Below are 15,944 nucleotides of genomic sequence, written 5' to 3'. Positions count from 1 at the left end.
TTGAATCAATATATATGGAGAAAGAATTAGACCAAAACTGTAAATTACATCACCTGGCTAAGTTTAACCCCTTCACCCCCAAGGGTGGTTTGCACGTTAATGACCGGGCCAATTTTTACAATTCTGACCACTGTCCCTTTATGAGGTTATAACTCTGGAACGCTTCAACGGATCTTGGCGATTCAGACATTGTTTTCTCGTGACATATTGTACTTCATGATAGTGGTAAAATTTCTTCGATATAACTTGCGTTTATTTGTGAAAAAAAACGAATATTTGGCGAAAATTTTGAAAATTTCGCAATTTTCCAACTTTGAATTTTTATGCCCTTAAATCACAGACATATGTCACGCAAAATACTTAATAAGTAACATTTCCCACGTGTCTACTTTACATCAGCACAATTTTGGAACCAACATTTTTTTTTGTGACGGAGTTATAAGGGTTAAAAGTTGACCAGCAATTTCTCATTTTTACACCACCATTTTTTTTTAGGGACCACATCTCATTTGAAGTAATTTTGAGGGGTCTATATGATAGAAAATACCCAAGTGTGACACCATTCTAAAAACTGCACCCCTCAAGGTACTCAAAACCACTTTCAAAAAGTTTATTAACCCTTCAGGTGTTTCACAGGAATTTTTGGAATGTTTAAATAAAAATAAACATTTAACTTTTTTTCACGCAAAATTTATTTCAGCTCCAATTTGTTTTATTTTACCAAGGGTAACAGGAGAAAATAGACCCCAAAATTTGTTGTACAATTTGTCCTGAGTACGCTGATACCCCATATGTGGGGGTAAACCACTGTTTGGGCGCATGGCAGAGCTCGGAAGGAAAGGAGCGCCATTTGACTTTTCAATGCAAAATTGACTGGAATTGAGATGGGACGCCATGTTGCATTTGGAGAGCCCCTGATGTGCCTAAACATTGAAACCCCCCACAAGTGACACCATTTTGGAAAGTAGACCCCCTAAGTATCTTATCTAGATGTGTGGTGAGCACTTTGACCCAACAAGTGCTTCACAGAAGTTTATAATGCAGAGCCGTAAAAATAAAAAATCATATTTTTTCACAAAAATGATCTTTTCGCCAACAATTTTTTATTTTCCCAAGGGTAAGAGAAGAAATTGGACCCGAAAAATTGTTGTGCAATTTGTCCTGAGTACGCTGATACCCCATATGTGGGTGTAAACCATTGTTTGGGCGCAGGGCAGAGCTCGGAAGGAAAGGAGCGCCATTTGACTTTTCAATGCAAAATTGACTGGAATTGAGATGGGACGCCATGTTGCGTTTGGAGAGCCCCTGATGTGCCTAAACATTGAAACCCTGTACAAGTGACACCATTTTGGAAAGTAGACCCATTAAGGAACTTATCTAGATGTGTGTTGAGCACTTTGACCCAACAAGTGCTTCACAGAAGTTTATAATGCAGAGCCGTAAAAATAAAAAATCATATTTTTTCACAAAAATGATCTTTTCGCCCCCATTATTTTATTTTCCCAAGGGTAAGAGAAGAAATTAGACCACAAAAGTTGTTGTGCAATTTGTCCTGAGTACAACATTACCCCATATGTGGGGGTAAACCACTGTTTGGGCGCATAGCAGAGCTCGGAAGGGAAGGAGCGCTATTTTACTTTTCAATGCAAAATTGACTGGAATTAAGATGGGATGCCATGTTGCGTTTGGAGAGCCCCTGATGTGCCTAAACAGTGGAAACCCCCCAATTATAACTGAAACCCTAATCCAAACACACCCCTTACCCTAATCCCAACAGTAACCCTAACCACTCCTCTAACCCAAACACACCCAACCCTATTCCGTAAATGTAATCCTAACCCTATCTTTAGCCCCAACCCTAACTGTAGCCCCAACCCTAGCCCCAACCCTAGCCCTAACCCGAGCAATAACCCTAGCCCTATCACTAGCCCTAACACTAGCCGTAACACTAACCCTAACCCTAGCCCCAACCCTAACCCTAGCCCTAACCCTTGCCCTAACCCTAGCCCTAACCCTAGCCCTAACCCTAGCCCTAACCCTAGCCCTAACCCTAGCCCTAACTCTAGTCCTAACTCTAGTCCTAACTCTAGCCCTAACCCTAACCCTAATGGGAAAATGGAAATAAATACATTTTTTATTTTTTTAATTTTTCCCTAACTAAGGGGGTGATGAAGGGGGGTTTGATTTACTTTTATAGCGGGGTTTTTAGCGGATTTTTATGATTGGCAGCCGTCACACACTGAAAGACGCTTTTCATTGCAAAAAATATTTTTTGCGTTATCACATTTTGTTTGAGAGCTGTAATTTTTCCATATTTGAGTCCACTGTTGTGAAATTGGATTCTGGGCTCCCCCGGTGGCCACTTGTGGAATTTAACTTGTGTGCATCATCCCCTCTGTTCACCTGCTCCTATCAGGATGTGGGAGTCGCTATATAACCTTGCTCCTCTGTCAGTTTCATGCCGGTCAACAATGTATCAGTAGCCTTTCTGTGCATTTTCCTGCTACTAGACAACTCCCAGCTAAGTTGGACTTTTGTCCTTGTGTGTTTTTGCATTTTGTTCCTGTTCACAGCTGCTGTTTCGTTACTGTGTCTGGAAAGCTCTTGTGAGCGGAAATTGCCACTCTGGTGTTATGAGTTAATGCTAGAGTCTTAAAGTAATTTCTGGATGGTGTTTTGATAGGGTTTTCTGCTGACCATGAAAGTGCCCTTTCTGTCTTCATGCTATCTAGTAAGCGGACCTCGATTTTGCTAAACCTATTTTCATACTACGTTTGTCATTTCATCTAAAATCACCGCCAATATATGTGGGGGCCTCTGTCTGCCTTTTGGGAAAATTTCTCTAGAGGTGAGCCAGGACTGTCTTTTCCTCTGCTAGGATTAGGTAGTTCTCCGGCTGGCGCTGGGCATCTAGGGATAAAAAAACGTAGGCATGCTACCCGGCCACTTCTAGTTGTGCGGCAGGTTTAGTTCATGGTCAGTATAGTTTCCATCTTCCAAGAGCTAGTTCTCATGTATGCTGGGCTATGTTCTCTCGCCATTGAGAATCATGACAGTCCACATAGTCATATGAGATCTTGTTTTTTGTGGGACAAGTTGACGTTTTTATTGGTAACATTTTCGGACACGTGACATTTTTTGATCGCTTTTTATTCCGATTTTTGTGAGGCAGAGTGATCAAAAACCAGCTATTCATGAATTTCTTTTGGGGGAGGCGTTTATACCGTTCCGCGTTTGGTAAAATTGATAAAGCAGTTTTATTCGTCAGGTCAGTACGATTACAGCGATATCTCATTTATATCATTTTTTTTATGTTTTGGCGCTTTTATACGATAAAAACTATTTTATAGAAAAAATAATTATTTTGGTATCGCTTTATTCTCAGGACTAACTTTTTTATTTTTTTGCTGATGATGCTGTATGGCAGCTCGTTTTTTGCGGGACACGATGACGTTTTCAGCGGTACCATGGTTATTTATATCAGTCTTTTTGATCGCGTGTTATTCCACTTTTTGTTCGGCGGTATGATAATAAAGCGTTGTTTTTTGCCTCGTTTTTTTTTTTTTTTTTTTTCTTACGGTGTTTACTGAAGGGGTTAACTAGTGGGGCAGTTTTATAGGTTGGGTCGTTACGGACGCGGCGATACTAAATATGTGTACTTTTATTGTTTTTTTTTATTTTATTTAGCAAAAGAAATGTATTTATGGGAATAATAATTTTTTTATTTTTTCTTTATTTAGGATATTTTTTTTATTTATTTTTTTACACATGTGGGGAATTTTTTTTAAACTTTTTTACTTTGTCCCAGGGGGGGACATCACAGATCATTGATCTGGCAGTGTGCACAGCACTCTGCCAGATCTGCGATCTGCTGTGCAGGGCTGCAGGCTTACCAAGTGTCTGCTCTGAGCAGACACTCGGTAAGCCACCTCCCTCCCTGCAGGACCCGGATGCCGCGGCCATCTTGGATCCGGGACCTGCGGCGAGGAGGGAGGTAGGAGACCCTCGGAGCAACGCGATCACATCGCGTTGCTCCGGGGGTCTCAGGGAAGCCCGCAGGGAGCCCCCTCCCTGCGCGATGCTTCCCTATACCGCCAGTACACCGCGATCATGTTTGATCGCGGTGTGCCGGGGGTTAATGTGCCGGGGGCAGTCCGTGACCGCTCCTGGCACATAGTGCCGGATGTCAGCTGCGATATGCAGCTGACACCCGGCCGCAATCGGCCGCGCTCCCCCCGTGAGCGCGGCCGATCGCGTATGACGTACTATCCCGTCGGTGGTCATACGGGCCCACCCCACCTCGACGGGATAGTACGTCAGATGTCAGGAAGGGGTTAAAGTCTACATTAATGCCATATGGTTTCAAAGTTAGGGTTGAGCGACTTTTACTTTTTTGGGGTCGAGTCGGGTTTTGTGAAACCAGACTATCTCAAAAGTCGAGTCAAGTGCAATCGGCCGATTATCGCAAAAAGTCGGGGATCGACCGAAACACGAAACCCAATGCAAGTCAATGGGGAAGCATAGTCGGCAGTGAGGGGGGGCCAGGAAAACACCTACAGTGCCCATTTTAATGCAAAAAACATCCATTCTTGTTACTGAGGCTTGTCAATCTTAATTAATTTTATAATAATAGTTAGGCATTGAAAACTGGGGGTCATTTGGCTAAAGTTGTGGGGGGGTGGGCCCAGGAAACGCGGAAAACGTCACAGTGGTGGAGCAGGGAGAGGTAAGTATTTCAACTTTGCAAGTGCTGTGATCCTGAGCAAGCAGTGGGGGCCTACTCGTTCACATTGGCACTGGCACAGGGCCCCTCAAAGTACGGCGGTGGCGCCTCCCACCGGCAGCGACACTTCTGCGTACTCTGAGGGGCCCTGTGCCTGTGACGTCGCCAACGAGTATGCCCCCCCACCTGATGAAGGAACCTGCACTTTCATCTGCACCTTCCTCTTTGTCCCTGTGTAAGGTGGTATAGTATGCGGGAAGGGGAACCTGACTTTCAGCAGGGTCAGATTGTTGCTGTGTAGCGTGCATGGGGAATGTAGTGGTCTGGGTCAATGTACCACAAGACTCATCTAGCACTGGCTGGGCAATGGGCAGGATGAGGATGAAACCAAGATATAGGCCCAAATAATAAAGTGGGCTAAATGTAGTTCAAAATTGGTAACAGGACTAACCAGGCAGCATTGGTTTGTTCAGTGGAGTAGAAAATCCAGGAGCGGCAGACACCGTTTTAAGGGCCCAACCACAGTAGTAGGCCCAATGCAGTTTAATATTACAAATAAAGGACGAAAGCCTGAAGATTGAAGCTCTGGAAAATAACACAGGACAACACCAAGGTGCGGCAGACACAGTTACTAGGCCCAACCAAAATAGTAGGCCAACTGCAGTGTTATATTTACAAAAACTACTTAATGAGAGCCTGTAGATTGAAGCTCAAGAAAACCAAACAGGAGAAAACCCAGGAGCGGCAGACACAGTTAGTAGGGCCCAACCAGACAAGTAGGCAAAATGCAGTTAAATATCTGATACTATAGGCCGAAAGCCTGAAGACTGAAGCTCAGCTTTGTACAGTGAAGGACAACACAAGGGAGCGGCAGACACCGTTAGTAGGCCCCAACCACACTAGTAGGCCAACAGCAGTGTTATTTTAACAACAACTACTTAATGAGAGCCTGAAGACTGAAGCTCAGCTTTGTGCAGTGGAGGACAACACCAGGGAGCGGCAGACACAGTTAGTAGGCCCCAACCAAAATAGTAGGCCAACTGCAGTTATATTAACAACAACTAATTAATGAGAGCCTGAAGATTGAAGCTCAGCTTTGTACAGTGGAGGACAACTGTAATGGGAGACAGACACAATAAGTAGGCCTAAATAAGTAATTAGGCAAAATGCAGTTCAAAATTGGTAAGTGAAGTACACTTGCAGCATAGCGTGGTTCAGCGGAGGAGGAGGGCATGTGTAATTAGTGGCTCTGACACACGAAGTAGGCCTAAAATAAAAAGGAAGGCTATATTCAGTTCAAAATTGGCAAAAGGAGTACACAGGTGGTATAGCTGGGTTCTGTGGTGGAGGACAACTGTTATGACAGGCTTACACAGTTACTAGGCACAAATAAGTTAGTAGCACAAATACAGCTCAAAATTGGTAACAGGAGTACACAGGTGGCATAGCTTTGTTCAGTGGAGGACAACTGTAAGGAGTGGACTGGCCGAGACAGACACAGGTAGTAGGCCTACAATAGAAAGTAGGCTCTATGCAGTTTAAAGTAGGCTACAGGGGTACAGGAGGCAGCATTGTTGTGGTCAGCGGAGGACGATTTCAAGGAGGGACCGCAGACAGACTTCCTAGGCCTAAAATAACAAAATAGGCTCTATGCAGCTTCCATTATGTGGCAGGGGTACACAGGCAGCATTGGTGTGCTCAGCGGAGGACAATTGGAAGGAGGGACCGCAGACAGTAAGTACTCCCAAAAACTAAATAGATGTTAATGTCTTGCAAAAAAAAAAAAAAACCCCAAAAAAGGGTGGCATACTTAGGTAAAGGGGTGGGCTCCTATGCTGACTTTCAGACATTGTAATTTGGCGCAAAGTATTTACTGGTGTAAATGTAGGACAGGGCCCCTGCCTATTTTAACTAGCATCATACATGTCAAAAAATTGTTATTGTCAGTGCCAGGCATTGAAGGATTTCAGAGCATAGACTAAACAGTGGTGGAGCAGTGAGAGATAATTTTGAAAGTGGTAGAGCACTGTTTGAGCTGGGGGGGGACACTCTCGTGGCCGGCGGTACAGGCCCGGGGCCCCTCATGTTACAACGGTGTGTCTGACGTTGGGTGCATGACACCACCGCCAGAGACACTTCATTGTACTATGAGGGACCCAGTGGCAGTGCTGTTGACCAAAAGTGGGCACACCCACCTCTTCAGACAAATGGCACTCTGACGGGTGCTTGCGCCATGTGGCGAGACCACGGCCCCGTGGGGGGAGTTAGGCCATTTAGGGAGGTGTAAACATGTCGTATGCTGTACAAACAGCAGCTGCAAATTAAGAGATTGGAACAGTCAGTAACACCAGTCCCAAAGCAAGACCTTTTTTCAGGAAAGCTAGGTGTCAGCCGGGAAAGGTGGGGCAAAATAATTAGAAACCCATGAGTGGTTCATTTTAATGAAGGTTAGATCATCAACATTTTGGGTAGCCAGAGGAGTCCTTTTTTCGGTCAGTATTGAACCAGCAGCACTGAATACTCTTTCTGATAGCACACTAGCTGCTGGGCAAGCAAGCTCCTGCAATGCATATTCGGCCAATTCAGGCCAGGTGTCTATTTTGGATGCCCAGTAATCAAAGGGGAATGACGGTTGAGGGAGAACATCGGTAATGGAGGAAAAATAGTTTGTAACCATACTGGACAAATGTTGTCTCCTGTCACTTTGAATTGATGCTGCAGTACCTGTCGTGTCTGCGGTCATTGCGAAATCACTCCACAACCTGGTCAGAAAACCCCTCTGTCCAACGCCACTTCTGATTTGTGCACCTCTAACACCTCTGCCCTGTAGCCCCCTGCAGCTCGTGTGAGAACCATCACCGGCGCTGTGTGCTGGGAATGCCTGAATCAAAGGGTCTACAAGAGTTGCTTGTTTGGTTTCCCAATATTTGTTCAAGGTTCTCATGTGGCATGATATTTTGCAATTTGCCTTTATAGCGAGTATCAAGGAGGCAGGCTAACCAGTAATAGTCATCGGTCATCATTTTTATAATGCGTGGGTCCCTTTTGAGGATACGCAAGGCATAATCCGCCATGTGGGCCAATGTTCCAGTTGTCAAATCAGTGCATGTGCTGGGTTGAGGAGCACTTTCGGGCAAATCAACGTCACTTGTCTTCCTCAAAAATCCTGAACCCGGCCTTGCAACGCCAGCAGTTTCTATTGCCCCCTGAGAAGCTTCCTCATCCAAAAAATACTCATCCTCCTCCTCTTCGCCCGCCACCTCGTCCTGTACACTTCCCTGACCAGACAATGGCTGACTGTCATCAAGGCTTCCCTCCTCCTCGGCTGCAGACGCCTGCTCCTTTATGTGCGTCTAACTTTGCATCAGCAGACGCATTAGGGGGATGCTCATGCTTATTATGGCGTTGTCTGCACTAACCAGCCGTGTGCATTCCTCAAAACACTGAAGGACTTGACACAGGTCTTGGAGCTTCGACCACTGCACACCTGACAACTCCATGTCTGCCATCCAACTGCCTGCCCGTGTATGTGTATCCTCCCACAAATACATAACAGCACACCTCTGTTCGCACAGTCTCTGAAGCATGTGCAGTGTGGAGTTCCACCTTGTTGCAACGTCGATGATTAGGCGATGCTGGGGAAGTTTCAAAGACCGCTGATGGTTCTGCATATGGCTGGAGTGTACGGGCGAACAGCGGATGTGCGAGCAAAGTCTGCGCATTTTCAGGAGCAGGTCAGGTAACCCCGGATAACTTTTCAGGAAGCACTGCACCACCAGGTTTAAGGTGTGAGCCAGGCAAGGAATGTGTTTCTGTTGTGAAAGGGCTATGGCAGCCATAAAATTCCTTCTGTTATCACTCACTACCTTCCTTGCCTCAAGATGTACAGTGCCCAGCCATGACTGAGTTTCTTGCTGCAAGAACTCGGACAGAACTTCTGCGGTGTGTACGTTGTTGCCCAAACACATAATTGCCAATACTGCCTGCTGACGCTTGCCACTAGCTGTTCTATAATGGGACACCTCGTGTGCAACAGTGGCAGCTGCGGAAGGAGTGGTCGTGCGACTGCGGTCTGGACGAGCTCTCGCTTCTGCTGGAGAATGGGGAGGAGGAGGGGGAACGAACGCCTACAGCCAACTGTTTCCTAGACCGTGGGCTAGGCAGAACTGTCCCAATATTGCTGTCCCCTGTGGACCCTGCATCCACCACATTAACCCAGTGTGCCGTGATGGAGACGTAACGCCCCTGGCCATGCCTACTGGTCCATGCATCTGTTGTCAGGTGCACCTTTCTACTCACAGATTGCCTGAGTGCATGGACAATGCGGTCTTTTACATGCTGGTGGAGGGCTGGGATGGCTTTTCTCGAAAAGAAGTGTCGACTGGGTAGCTCGTAGCGTGGTACAGCGTAGTCCATCAGGGCTTTGAAAGCTTCGCTTTCAACTAACCAGTAGGGCATCATCTCTAAAGAGATTAGCAATGTGGGCGTTCAAACCCTGTGTATGAGGATGCGAGGATGAGTACTTCCTTTTCCTAATGAGAGTCTCATGTAGGGTGAGCTGGACTGGAGAGCTGCATAGGGTGGAACTAGCAGGGGTGCCGGTGGACATGGCAGACAGAGAGGGTTGGTGATGGTATTCTTGCTGTTGCCCTACATACAGTGTTTCCTACCACAAACCTGGTGAGTCCCTAACTGCTTTGGCCTTGTGACGAAACCGCCACATTTACTGCAGGTGGTGTGGTAAACGGTGGGCTTACAGTGAGGGAAGGGATGTAGCGTTGCTGACTAGCTTCATTGTGAGAGGGTGCTACAACGTTAAGGGACGTTTGGTAGTTAGTCCAGGCTTGCAAGTGCATGGTGGTTAAATGTCTATGCATGCAACTTGTATTTAGATTTTTAACATTCTGACCTCTGCTGAAGGTCCTTGAGCATTTCTTACAGATGACTTTGCACTGATCATTTGGATCCTGGTTAAAAAAATGCCACACTGCACTCTTCCTACTATCGGATACCTTTTCAGGCATTGCACACTGAGCTACTTTAACCGGATGGCCACGCTGTCCTACAACTGGTTTTGGTTTTGCCACACGTTTTTGGCCAGATACGGGCCTGCCAGATGGAACCTGTTGCGATGTTTATGCCTGCTGCGGCTCCTCCTCCTCCGCTTCAGAGCTACTGCCGCCTGCACCCTGTTCCCCCAATGGCTGCCAATCGGGGTTAATAACTGTGTCATCTATGACCTCCTCTTCTATGTCCTGTGCACCTTCCTCTGGGTCACTGTGTAAGCCGGTGCTATAGCGTTCGTGACGGGGCTTAATAGTCTCATCAGGGTCAGATTCTGGATCAGTACACTGCGTGGGCAATGTTCTGATCTGAGTCAAAGGAACAGCATAATAATCGGGCTGTGGCTGTGCATCTGTGCACTCCATGTCCGATTCATCTTGTAATGGGCATGGCCTGTTAACAATTTTCCTTTCTAACCCAGGCACGGTATGTGTAAAGAGCTCCATGGAGTAACCTGTTGTGTCGCCTGACGCATCCTTCTCTGTTGCTCTGGGTGAAGAACACAAGGAAACGACTTGTCCCTGACCGGGAACATCCACTGACGACGCGCTGCTTTTACATTTTGCACTTTCCGAGGAGGAGGCGAAAGAGCTAGAGGCATTGTCAGCAATGAAAGCCAAAACTTGTTCCTGCTGCTCCGGCTTTAAAAGCGGTTTTCCTACTCCCAGAAAAAGGAGCGTCCGAGGCCTTGTGTAGCCAGACGATGACGCTGGCTCAACAACTCGAGACTTAGGGTCTATATTGCTTTTCCCATGACCACCTGATGCTCCACGACCACCACCACTACCATCATTACCAGCTGGCAATGACCGCCCACGGCCACGACCTCTTCCACCAGACTTCCTCATTCTTGGAATAATGTAACCAATGTAACAACCGTTATGTGGTCCTGTACAAGCAGGTAGAAGGTGTACGTAAACTTGTTGTGAATTTAAATCTCCCTTTTTTATGTGTGGGAGAATGCAGGAAAAAATCAGGCCCACTATATCACAGTCTAGTTTCTGTGGCAATAAATGACTGACAGATACCACAGACAGCACTGGCACAGATGCACAGATTTGGCAAGATTATTCTCCCTTAATTTTAATTTTTTTATATGGGAGACAAGTGATTTAATCAGGCCCACTGTATCACAGTATAGTTTCTGTGGCACAAAAGAACTGACAAACCACAGACACGACTGGCAGAGATGCACAGATTTGGCAAGATTATTCTCCCTTTATTTTCTTCTTTTTTTTTTGGATATGGGAGACAAGTGAATAAATCAGGCCCACTATATCACAGTCTAGTTTCTGTGGCAAAAAATGACTGACAGATACCACAGACAGCACTGGCGCAGATGCACTGATTGGCAATATTAATCTCCCTTTTCAGGTGTGGGACAGTGCAGAAAAATACAGGCCCACTGTTTTACACTACACAGTTTCAGGGGCTGAAAGTGGCTGGAAGATATTAAAATAAAAAAGGGACTGTACTACAATTACTATCTCCCTACAATAATCTCTGAAAAGTATGGCAGGCAGCAATAAAAAGGACTGCTGCACACAAAAAATGAGGACAAACAAGATAGCTGTGCAGAAAGGAAGGAGCAACAGGATTTTTGCTTTTAAAAAAGCAGTTGGTTTGCACAGCGGCGTACACACAGCAACGCAGCTATCAGGGAGCCTAATAAGCTACAGAGCTGATGCACAGAAATCTAGCCTCCACTGTCCCTTCAAAAAAAAGGTGGTGTTGGACAGTGGAAATCGCTACAGCACAAGCGGTTTGGGGGTTAATTTACCCTGCCTAACGCTATCCCTGCTTCTGACGAAGCTGCAGCAACCTCACCCTATGCTCAGATCAGCAGCAGTAAGATGGCGGTCGGCGGGAAAGCGCCTTTATAGCCCCTGTGACGCCGCAGAAAGCAAGCCAATCACTGTCATGCCCTTCTCTAAGATGGTGGGGACCAGGACCTATGTCATCACGCTGCCCACACTCTGCGTCCACCTTCATTAGCTGAGAAAAGGCGCTGAAAGCGTCATATGAAACGCAACTTTGGCACGAAGATCGTTTACCGCATGGCCGATCCCACGCTGGGATCGGGTCGCGTTTCATGAAACCCGACTTTGCCAAAAGTCGGCGACTTATGAAAATGACCGATCCGTTTCGCTCAACCCTAGTTGCTACACAACTTTAAACAGTCGCCATCAATGATTGTCACTTGAACATCATTGGCTGTGATCGGGGGAACGGGTTGTTGTGCAACATTTTAAAAGCAGTAAAAATAGACAAAATAGGTAAACATTTGCTCTTTAAGAAAAGTTTTAAAATGAGAGCAAGGATTTTGAAATATAAAATTTTAAATGAATGTTGTGCAGAACAATCAGCAATCACAAGTATTCAAGTCCAAGCGTCCTTCCATTCAAGTGTTGGGCAGGACCAGTAGTGCTGAAGAACCACCCAACACTTGGGATACAGATGTCCGTCCTCATTCTGGTCAGATTTCCCAAATAGATGTGCATGATTTTTTAAAGCCGTCCTATCATCATCACTGAGAAATCCTAGCTGTGCAATTTACCAGTGTTTTAAAAAATAAGTCTCCACAGACAGGAAAACACAGTTTAGGAGGAAGATGTGTTGGCCTGGTGTCAATGACGACTTGTGAAGATGGAAGTAACCACTGAAGTGTACACAATTTTATCCAGACTAGACAATATTCCTGGGCACTATAAACAGCAACTGTACTCACACTAAAGCAAACTACCAAAGAATCAATCTGGGGTCCAGATTGTTTAATATAGAGAAAAATATCTAGACCAGGGGACCCCGACCATTTCTTGCTTTGAGAGCCACATTCTGCTCTGACTGATGGTCGCAAAACATGCTGTGCAAATAGATCTTGGAAGCCCCCATGTGACCTTTTAATGGTTCTAATTGCACCAAGTGCCCCTCTATTACTTTACAAGTTCTTGTGTCCAAGTGCCTCTAAATATTACCTTACATTTTATGGGTCATTAATACTAAGGGTGCCACCAATAATGTGTCCTGTTGACGCCATGGCTTTTTTTTCCCCCCAGAATTCATTAATATATTTTCAATGGTTCCATTTTAGGGGTAAACAAAACTTTTTGATCGTTGTTTGTAAATGCAGGATGCAGATTTTTGGAATGATTAGGTGACATAAAAGAACATTATAGATGAAAGAAATCATGCTGTACATGATAGAGTATTGGAGGAATTAGGCCATTTTCACACATTTACTTCAGTGTCACTTGACATAAGAAAGCAACCTATTAGATTATGTCAACAATTGGCAGATACTGGATAAACCAAGCATGGCCTCCACCCAGATGTCTTTTGTACCTGGGCTGATCTTTCCACTCACAATAGACTTGTGTTTAAGGAGAGATCTTCATTTCCATATGACTAGACGGCCACTTACACCATTGTCTATGGAAGGAGGAGGAACCTCAATCTCATGGCCATGGGGTCCATATAAGACTGATGGGTCATTGCAGTCATTTGTGATGTGGATCTTTACTACAAGGTCTTTTCTCTAGGAGTTGAGTGCAGAGACTTCACAAATTGTGAGATTGCAGCTCGTCCTACGTCGGATCAAAATCTACTTGGAGACTAATAGCACTGTGAGTGACAGCGCCGGATCCGCTACTACCGGCAGGCATGGACTCCGGGCCAGAGGAGCTGATGCCGCGGCTGCTGCCGGTGGGAGACTGCGAACCCATGGATGATTTCGACCCCGCTGCTCCTCCTCGGACACCGCAGGAGTATTTAAGGCGGGTCCAAATTGAGGCTGCACGATGTCCTGATGTAGTCATTGCTCAGATTGACCCTAAAATACTAAGAAAGAACCAAACGGTCAGTATAGTGCTGTCCGGATGTCAGCCTGTTCCTGAAGGATATTCACCGAGCCTCCGATGGCAGCAACAACAGGTATCCCAGTTCTCGGCTGTACGACAGAGTCTCAACAAGCACAGGAGCCATTGGAAATCCCAACCCCTTGACAGCAATGTATTGATGCCAAGCACAGAGGATGAGGAAAGCTGGAAACGATTCTGTTTGGGTGAGCGGTTGTATTCCGACCTGGCGGCTGCTCTAAACCGTGAAAATGAAAACCTAGGGATTGATTATATCAAGGTTGGGTTCCCTCCTTTGCTGAGCATTGTCAGTCGCATGAGCCAGGCTACGGTCACAGGTGTGTTGGAGTACCTGATGAATTGGTTTGAAGAAAAAGATTTTACTCCAGAACTGGGTCGTTGGCTGTACGCCTTGCTAACCGGTTTGGAAAAACCCCTACTACCAGAAGCCCATTCACTTATCAGACAGCTGGCACGCAGATGTTCACAAGTTAGAGCTGGTGTGGAACACAGGGAAGATGAGAGAGTGTCTGCGTTAAACCTGTTTATCTGTTTAGTTGGCAGATATTTTGAGCAACGAGACCTAGCTGATTCCAGTGACCCATCTTGATGTTATACAACTACCTTTCTTATTTTTTTTTTATTTTTTTTTCTGACACAGCAATACCTGGTCCTAAGCAAACATCCTACATTCAGTACTGCACCAACCATCTTTTCTTTTGCAAGTGCTGGGATAAAAGTAGCTGCTCTTGAGGCTGCCCAAGCAACAAGAAAGATCCTACCGTCAACAGTTGCACGATAACCTCTTCTGATAAAGGGAGACTTGGTTTTCTGTCTTCTCAAAAACAATTCTCAATGCTGCTCTACAATTTTGCTTTACCTTTTACATTTATTGGCCAAAATTAGAGTGTGTTTAAGTGCCTAAAAGGTTTTGGAAATCATATGTTCATACCTTTCCACTTCCCTGCATTGAACCCATTTTCTGCCAGCAGGACCTGCATGGATCCTTGTTGGGATTTGTGGTTGAAGCAAAGTGTAGCATGGAAAACTGTGAAACGTCTCATTTTATAGACACTTATTTGTATTGTTCCATTTTTTATTTTTTTTTATTTTTTTTTACCATGTCTTATATCTTCTGCCTCTGGAATTAATGGTCATAAAATTTAATCACGTTTTGCGTACATAAACTACTGTTACTAAATGTCATACTGTTATACAGTCTTCCCCCCTTAATATTGTGCTTCCGACACAAATGCTTTTATTTTCAATATTTTTATTTTCATAGCATTTGCTTAATTTTGATTAAAAAACATAATTCAAAATACTTTGGTTGCAGAGGCAATTGCAAGATTCATATTTTATCACCTGTGTATGTTCAATTGTCAGTTTCTGTAAATAAAAATGTTCTTTTTAATAAAGTCTACTTGAGGAAAACCAACTGAATTTTCATTTCGTCATAATCTACGATGGTCACCCACACCAAAGAGGAGGACTACCAGTGTTTGAAGACACTGGGCAGCGGAACCTATGGCAAAGTGGTCATGGCTACCGAGAAGAAGCAAAAAACCAAAAACTCAAGGGTCCCTAAAATATAACTTTTAATCAATAAAGTTAAACACTGTTTATTCCAAATTTAAAAGACATTCTGACAAATATATCACCACAGGGAATACAAAAGATGTGGGCCATCTAACCCCGTCAGGAGCCCTAATACTGGTCCCTACCTGACAGCGGAGGTTGGCACCCCAAGTTTCAGCGGTAGGCGCCCCCGCTCCACGACGCCTCACCCTAATAGCCCTATATAGTCCCTAGGATCCCCAAAAAAATAGTGTCTCAATATATTCATTACCCAAAAAATGAAAAATAGAAAAACAACAAAATAGAAAAAATAAGAAAAAAAAAACAAAACTCAGCAAAAAAAAATAATTGTTTTTGCCCCACATAGACCCTTAATAGGGTATTAATATAAATATGCATTGAATAATGGGCAATAAAAAATGTCAATGTCTCATTTATCCAAAATATTCGATCGTAAAGAGACCGCTCCAGGAAGGGGCACATACAATATTCAAGTTAGCCCCGCGGATATATATACCCGGCAAACAGCATGGTCCAATGATCTTTTAATGCCCAGATTTAAGTAAAGGAGCGGTAATCCCAAAGAAAAAGAACATCCCCCAGAGATCACTTAGGCATATTTCAGTACATATATGTCTAGATGGCGATACCCTATTTTCATAAATCAATATATGCAACAAATAAAGCGCTTCTACTCATCTGATTCCCCATGTTCCATCTCAAAC

General features: G+C 44.8%; 1 protein-coding gene and 1 pseudogene across 1 annotated transcript in view; one reads left to right on the top strand and one right to left on the bottom strand.

The window, feature by feature from the left end:
- Nucleotides 1-15,944, bottom strand: part of EVA1A (eva-1 homolog A, regulator of programmed cell death) — a 519,112-nt gene that overhangs the window by 226,977 nt on the left and 276,191 nt on the right. The gene's annotated exons all lie outside the window — the stretch shown is intronic.
- LOC143810200 (gem-associated protein 2 pseudogene) lies at nt 13,447-15,082 on the top strand (annotated as a pseudogene).

The sequence above is a fragment of the Ranitomeya variabilis genome, chromosome 2 (assembly GCF_051348905.1).
Source record: "Ranitomeya variabilis isolate aRanVar5 chromosome 2, aRanVar5.hap1, whole genome shotgun sequence".
NCBI lineage: Eukaryota > Metazoa > Chordata > Amphibia > Anura > Dendrobatidae > Ranitomeya > Ranitomeya variabilis.
Note: the sequence above shows the minus strand (reverse complement) of the source record. Positions and strands in the feature narration are given on the sequence as shown.